This window comes from Amblyomma maculatum, chromosome 9, assembly GCF_055883805.1.
Source record: "Amblyomma maculatum isolate TAMU_Amacu chromosome 9, ASM5588380v1, whole genome shotgun sequence".
Lineage (NCBI taxonomy): Eukaryota > Metazoa > Arthropoda > Arachnida > Ixodida > Ixodidae > Amblyomma > Amblyomma maculatum.
The window spans coordinates 97996883-98005439 of NC_139352.1; the positions used below are offsets into that span (position 1 = coordinate 97996883).

The following is an 8557-nucleotide window of genomic DNA, read 5'->3' on the forward strand; positions in this document are numbered from 1 at the left end:
CAGGTATAGGCTACACCATTTACTGTCAGTTTGTCACGGATAAGTTTAACTTTTGTGCCTGCGTCTTTAGCGTCGTTTGCTGATTGCCACAGTAGCTTTCACAGTAACATAATACATAAATAAATAATGCATAAAGGACAAGCCATGGTTCAGAGCTGGATTTTGCTACAGCACATTTTTATCGTGGTAATGCAGCCTGAGAAAAAGGTCTTCGAGACATAGGACAGAATATTCAAGGGAGTTGGAAACATCTCTCACATTCTTGGCAAACACATAACGTACCTGCCTGCAGCAATAGGTAGTATCAGTATTCAAAACACAGTGCTCACATTGGATACAGGAGTATGAGTATGTGAACTCTGTGGGATAATGAAAGGGTTCCAAAAGTTGCATATGCAGTAATACATTTTAAACAGTGTATTGATACTTTGCTATAAATGAATGCAATTGCCTTTTTAATTGCATAAACACTTTGCAAACATCTGCATTCTTGTGAATCACACTTTAAAAGCAGGCCGGTCAGGACTCCACCAATTGTCTCCACAAAAGTGAGTGCTTAAATATGCTGGAGCCTGATGCAGCAACTTTTAAGGTCTGCTAGATATGATAGAAGACCAACATTGGCAGCTGCAGCTTGACATGTGTTGACACTGATTGTTTCGGCACCACACAAAGCTGACAAGGCTGACACCAACAGCACAGGTGCAACGGGTCTCACTTCTCTAGCGGCACTGTGAACATCCAAGTTGCACACACTGAACACATATAGTGCTGGCACCAAGCACACATGAGCAATCAAAACGATCTGCAGCTGGTCTCACTTCTGGTGACGCTGTGAAGGGCTCCACACAATAAGCACGCAGCGTTGACACCAAAAGCAGCGGGGACGTATAAACATCCAACCATCAACGAGCTACTTGCGAGCTGCTACCTGAGATGGCAGAACAAGCGCTGTTTGAACAGCGCAAAATCACTGAAGCACTAATGCGAAGACGATCAGTTGGTTTGTGCACGCTCTCAGATGCAGCCCAGCACTATAGGATCTTGAAGAGAGTGCGATGGCGCCCACGACACGTTGGAAGCCTCCCAAAGCTTTGATGTATTCACGCCAGGCCCATCCTCCGGAGAATGACGGCTGGAAACAAGACGTACGTGTTTCACTTGTGACACACGTTTCAATTGCTCTTTATTTGGAACCTACATGTAGCGGTACGAACGCATGTTTGATCTGCACGCCCCATTTTACACACTGAGCGGAAAGAAAGAGGCGATTAGCAAGCGAGACTCATGCGAGGTTTGAAACCGGCAGCTCGTGCCGCGTTTAGCTGTATAGTCACACCACTAAAGGCCCCCTGGGATATACGGTGCCAGTACACACAACAGGGAAAACGAAAAAAAAAATATGTGCGTCGCAACAACTACGACGACAAATACGGCAACCAAGAAATGGCTTCGGAAACGCACCATCAATTATTCTGCATCGCCCGGTATCATAGCACAAACAAAACGGTGATGAAGAGCATCACTACGTTTCGCGTACTATTATTTTTTTTTTACTGCATTCACCGTTTAATACACGAGAGACGTATCATAGCAAAGCACCCGCGCAAAGGAATGGCGAAAATGTTCAAGCTCACCTCAAGCCGACGAAGCCAGCGCGACTCGCATGGCAGTCCAAAGAGCCACGGAAGAACGTCGACACAAGTTCCCAGTCACTAAACAACTCCGAGAGGACGCGTGTCGCCTCTGCATCAACACGAAGGGGTATAGAAAAACTTAGTTGCACGTTTTCCACGCTCGAAGGGGTCTATCATGTGTATCCAGCCGTAGCAGCCGCACTGCAGCCATTTTGAATCTTAATAAAGTTCGCAGTTAAGACTGCCTGAACGCTGTCTTTAAGCTCCGTCTTAACCGCAGTCTTAAACGCACACTGAAAGTTTTGTGCAAGCGACCTAAGCCGTAGGGAAATCTAAGCTAAGAACGCTGGCCATAGGGACATACAGAGCCAACCGAGATAGACTTGATGCCTGCACAAAGCCTATGAACGAGCTGGACAGTCACGACGTTTGCCGCAATATTTCACCGAGAGGTGGCAACGCCTTAGAAGCGTTAGAAGTAGCGCTTTGCTTGACGCTCATATACGCATTTTTGTTTTTGTTTTAACCCCTTGCCTTTCTTGCGTTGTTTTGTCAAATAAGGATGTGCGCGCCGCTTCTCGGCAGCTTTACAAAATAACTGAAACTGCACTAAATCCCGTCGTCATGTTTTGGGAGGCCGTAAAACTAAACAGATGGTCACTCGTTGTGTGTTGATCGGCGTGGTGTGCGTTCGCTCACGTTTTCTCGTTCGTCGAATGCCTGCGGAGCGTCAGTATCGCCCCTAGCAAAAAAGACCAATAGGGTGCGTTATTGGTTTTATAAGAATCGGTATTGGTTCTGTAGGTATTCTATGTGTTTTATCTGCATTTCTATGAGACTTATTCAGAAACTCATAAATCTTATAGATTGGTACATATTTGTCCTATAGGCAATAGTATTGGTTTCATAGGTTTATCGGTGGGTTGTATAAGAAAAGTATCACACCAGTGCAGAAGCCCATACATCTTATAGGCTGATACATGCTTGTCTTGTAGACTACTACATATTGGTTCATGTGTCTGATACATCAGTATGCCTTTGTTTATGGGTCTTGCATGCAGGATCAGTACGTTGGAGATTTTAGGTCTTTGTCATTGTTTCCTTTTCCATCTCGGACACATCCCCAAAACTCACGCATTCATCCCGTTTATTGAGTGTTGCCGTAACGTACAATATTAGCCGCAATAACAATTGAGAACGCTGCGCGCGGTCTCAACAAACTACGTACGGTTGGAGCCGCAAGACGCGCGACGCTGTTGCTACTGGATCACTGAATGGAGATGGGAAAGCACGCGGATATAGCACGGTTCTGTCGGGGCCCAGCTCAGTCACAGTCACCTACATGTGCAGAGCAGGACGGTGAAATGGATTGAGAGGCGCGCGTCCAAGCAACTGCAACGCTGCAACCGCCGCCGAAGCGCGAGGAGTCGACATCGAGCACGCGACGAGTACGGCTCGAGCTGCCGACGCGGTAGCGCGATGACGGCGGCGCTTCGCAGCGGAGAGGTAGGTTTCCTAGTTTCCTTTCCTCACTCCCACTCCCGCGCAAGCGTTCCCGTGCTGGCCTCTCTCCTCCTTTCCACCTCTCCTCTGGGCGCGCATGCGCAGCTCCGCAGAGGCATTGGTGCTGGCGCGATCGCCGATCGGGCGGCAGTTCGGTCGGTGCGGTGTGTTTATAAGTTTTCGCTGATTTTCGGGGTGCTTCTCGAGGATATCAACGTTCCAGCGCACGTTCAGCTTTTGATCAGGTGCGTGTGCATCACTTGCAACTTCGGGCTGACGTTTATACTTTGTCAGTGTATGATGTGGCTTTGCGTTGCAGAATGCCGTTGCCTGCACGCCAACAAAGGAATTTGAATCGCGCGGTGTGATATAACGCAGCGTCGAGTTTTAAAGTTGTCGGCACGATTTCTTGAAAGTATTGATGAAACTTTTTAGCGTTAATCTGTTTTCGAATATCGTGCGCACTGTGTTTAAGTGGCAGAACCTGTGTTGAGGCGCAAGGCAGAATGTTGGTTCAGCAGCTACCTCGGCGTTCAGTAATGGCGGCGCCTCTCCTAACTGCCTCCGCATGAATACGCGCGCAATCGCGGTTGCCGGTATATGTGTGGACCGATTTTTTGAAGTCATGGTGGTGTCGCGTTCTTGAAATCGCTTATTTTTCAAGCTGTAACGCAATTTTTTATTTCTTTCAGGTGCCTTAGCATTCGAGAGACTACATCATCGGGCCGAAATCCGCAATCTTGGAATCGAGGGCTACCTGGATGCAGTCAATGTTTGGATTATGTGCCAGTATGCGTTGCCGCTGTCATTGTGGATTAAAATGTGTATACATGTACCTGCTGCGTAACTCATCCCTAGAAAATGGAGCATAGCTGCCCTCTCCTTTCAGGTGTCCGGAGAGGTAAAACACCCGCAGCTATTCGATGAGACCAATATTCCATAGGGCCTCCAAAACCAATAGGAAGCCTACTGGTTTTGTAGGTCTATCAGATTATTGACAGCTATGGGTGTACTAGCATTACAGACCTATCAGTTTATCAGATGCCATAGGACCGATAAAACCATAGCCTATACGACCAGTAAACAATTGACCTATAAAACCAATACTCCAGTAGACCTGTAAAACCAATCGGCTAGGATACCCATAAGACCAATACTCTGGCAGACCTATAAAACCAATATCAATAATCTGATAGGCTATTAGTTTTCTATCGGATTTTTTTGCTAGGGGCGTGCTGCCCGTTGCAGATCTCCACTTGTGTCGTGAACGTGCTTTCAGGGACAGGAAATATCCCTGCGAGTTTGAGCTGCAGCTGCGATCTCGCTTCGGCAGGGTCAGCATCCGCTAACCGAGCCCGACTCTTCGCAGTCATGCTGTAACTTCATACTGCCTGGTGCTTCTGGCGTTGAAGTTTTGGTACCGGCGGCTTTCTCGTAAAGGCTAGTGAACCGGTCGGCGTGGACGAGTCGACGGCAAGCCGGGCAGTAAGAAGAGTCGTTGTCGCACTGAAACGGAACGCCGCAGCCTGGACACGGTAAGAGCCGCCGTTGTCATTTCACCCATTTTGCCTATTGTGATGTTTCTTGACCAGTAGAGTCAAGGCAGGAAGAAATAGAAGAAAGTGCTTAAATCGTATACATTTTTTTAGCGGTTGTTGTGATATACAGGGCCCATAGCGGACGTTAGCGACAGCGAAGCAATATTTTCAGGAACGTTTCTTTTTTTCACCTATTACGGTCATAAGCGTTTATTGCCTTGATCGAGCACAACGGTACCGATTGCGCACCTTGACGGGGTTTGCATCATACAGGGTCTACGACAAGATTTTTTTTTTTAAGGCTTGCTATGTGGCATAGAATGAGGCTGTCTTTTATCTTAAAGGGAATCATGCAGTCTATTTTCTTCAAGGAATCGGAGCAAGCTCCAGCTCTTATTTGTCCATTAGCCACAAGTGTAAATGTTCCTCCTGTGTAGCCGACAGCCGATCCAACTTCTTGTAGTCGTCTTATTCTTGACGGCTGCATTCCTGGGCATGTCCATAAAATGTGGCGAAGATCCATCTCGGCAGCTGGCCTTGGACACTTGGGGCATGTGCTCTGCACTGCATTCAGAGCCTCATCGGCACGTCCCCGATGGAGTAAGAGACGACAAGTATTGCTACGCAATAGCATCAGCGTGGAATTCAATCTCGGTTTTGTGCCGCCACATGATTACCTGCAACTGTAACCGATGAATATGCGCACCAGAAGTGATACAGGTTTCCTGCTTTACAGCTGGCCATCCCAGGATGAGCTGCCGGGCTGCATGAGCGACTTCTGTGCTGCTGGAGGTTTCCCTGGCATCGTGGGCGCCATCGATGCCACTCATGTCAAGATCCAGGCCCATGAGCTGTACGAGGGAGCGTACATATAAATAGGCATTTCTACCACTCCATCTTTGTGCAGCTTGTGGTGGACAGCAAGTGCCAGATCCTCGATGTGGTCGCAAAGTGGCCCGGTGGCACATATGACGCACGGGTGCTCACATACTGCGCCCTCGCTCAGCTCTTCAAACCGGGCACTTACACCGGCATCCTGCTGCAGTGGCTATCCATGCAGACTTTGGCTCCAGAATGCGGACATGTGTGGCAAAAAGCGATACAGTGCAGCTCACGGCACCACCAGAGCAGTGATTGAAAGGTAGGTGCGCAGCACATTCTAAATATTGGATTGCATGGTATCCCGGACACTGACCGGTTGTGGATGTCCGTGTTGTTCGAACAGCTTGGTACAGTTGCAATTGTTGTTGAGCGAACAATGTATGCTGAAAGAAATTAACTTTGATGTCGCATTTGTTTACTAGTTAAATAACACTGCAGTCAAATAACTTTGGCCAAGCCTGTGGGGGGGGGAAGCTTTTCAGCAAACAAACAAATTATGGTTGGGTGTCAGCCAAGTTATATTTGTTGAATGACACATATCAATATTTACTTAGCAATTAGATTTGTTCAAAAATCATAGCATTATTTTGTCATTTGAGCATGATATATATTTCCTTAAATGAAGGTATCGAAATATTTCCATTCATTAATGATGCAAGGGTATTTACTGCATTACATTTCACCGAACACATTTACAGGTTGCGTGATAGCCTGGAAGAACAAATGCTCAAAACATACATTCCATGTACAGCATATTACGAAGCTGTCAGTTCCATAAACCACAGGTTACTCAGAGCAGATGTGGCGTTATTTGAAATGCATCATGATGGAGAGAAAATTTTTATTATTCTGCATATGCATTCACTTTTACTGCAGCAACTTGCGTTACGTGCATCACCAACTTTATAGTGGCATTGCATAGCCCACTCACGATGGTTTTTTTTTTTTTTTGTAGGACAATAGGGCAGCTGAAACGCTGCTTCCATTCCCTCCATGATCAGCAGCACATGTCACTGGACCATGTGTGGACCAGCATCATGACGAGGTGCTAACTCCACAATGTGTCCCAGGAGTATGCATGCAGCATAGGCAAGCAAATGGAAGTGCAAGATGAAGTGTCTGTACATGCTTATCCTCACTGGGGTTATAGATTTATGCTGCGCAAAGGCATGGTGCAGCAAGATTTCGCCTGCTTTAAGTACAGTTATGTGAAATGAATTATGCCTGTGCTAGTCACTGAGTTTAATGTTTTCACTGGGTGACTTCTAATGACCGGATAACTATGCAAATGTGCTTATTTCACTATGTGCTACGTCAGTCTTGTATTGACATCCTGAAGCCTACGCAAGAGTGTGCATTGAAGTATTTGCTGTTGAGCTGTTTAACATTGCAGTACATATAGAGCATAACAGATGGAGCATAAACATCTTCCTTTTACTTCATTTTGGTTGTAACATCCAATTCGAGACATGTAAACAGGAGATTATATTTGAGCACTAAGCTTAATGTCTACCTGCAGTGGAGTTACAGGGGTTAGGGTGCTCGACTACTGCACCCGAAGATGAAGGATTGAATCCTGGCCATGGTGGCCACATTTCGATGGAGACAAAAACATAGGCGCCCGTCTGCTGTGCAATGTCAGTGATTGTTAAAAGATCCGAGGTGGTCGAAATTTTCCTACCTCTCCACTACTGCATCTCTCATAGCTTGAATCACTGTGGGATGTTGAGCCCAATAAATGAAACCAAGCGTAACCTTAACATCGGTTACGGTAAGAGTAGGTTCAGTGTGGTAAATTATGGTACTTAACAGATTACTGATATGTTTTTAAGCTGTGAATTTGTTATTTTAATACCTATAATATATATTTTGTTACAGTCTGTGCAGTAAATTGTTAAACATGCAATATGTTTTTCCATCACTCAAAGATTGCCATTTTCTCAAATACTTGCATGGCATCAGAGTGCAATGGTAAACTCTGGGAGACTTGGTGAATGTATGCAAAAGTAGAAGCGCGGGCTACCATATTGTGGTAGGTGTTCACAGCCCCAGGTTTTGTATAAATTGTCTCGTATGGCATCCATGGCAGCAATGCTCGGACGAGCCATGGGGCATAAAAATAAAATGCGTACTACCTGCTCAAAGTGTAACGAGTAATTTTGCCATCAACTTTCAATGATCACATCTGTATTATTGGCAGTGCTTACATTGCAATTACAGTTGCGACAACTGAAGAGTATATATAGGGCCACAGAAAACTGTCTTATTATTTGCAGGTACAATATTCAACAACATTTTGGTTAACCTTGTATTAGAATATAAGAGAAATGCGCAACAACTTCAGCAGGACACAGGAAGAAACACACACAACAGTTCATGAGCGCATGCTCGTGAACTGTGTGTTTCTTCCTGTGTCCTGTTGAAGTTGTTGCGCATTTCTCTTATATACTATGCAGAACCAACTAGCCCGACAACACGCTCTTCTGAATTTGTATTAGAATGTTTATAGCCTTTTGTAGCACTCCTCACCCACCATGATTCAAATCATGTGCATGTTTTGTTGTGTCAAGTTTTTATGTCAACTAAGCTTTTCTGCATTATACTCTTGCAAGTGCTTCAAAAGTATTAATTCCACCCTTTGAGACCAATACCTGTAACGATTACAAACTGTTGTTCGTTATTTATTCTCTGCTGCTCACTATGTAGCGTGACCTGCAGAACAAATATCAGCATGTCTGGTGTGTGCAAGGCATTTACAACTGTCATTTTGTACTTTTCTCAAGTTTATGTTGTTTTGCTTGTATGATAATATTTCTTGCCAATGTGGGCCACCATTTCCTCAATTGTATGCTGCAAGAACAGTATGTGCAAATGATTTTGCTCAATGTCGTGCTGGTGCTGGTCACATGCTTGCATTAAATCACCTCAAGGGCTACTGATCTTGCATATCTGTATATGGTTGCAATACCACTCGTAGCCTGTGCAGATCCAACACCC

General features: G+C 45.5%; 1 long non-coding RNA gene across 1 annotated transcript; it reads left to right on the forward strand.

The window, feature by feature from the left end:
• Positions 1-4393: 4393 nt before the first annotated feature.
• On the forward strand, positions 4394-7938 carry LOC146179868 (uncharacterized). The gene is made up of 3 exons (XR_014700779.1): positions 4394-4675; positions 5415-5819; positions 6516-7938. It is a non-coding gene; the product is annotated as an uncharacterized LOC146179868 (long non-coding RNA).
• The last annotated feature ends 619 nt before the right edge of the window (positions 7939-8557 follow it).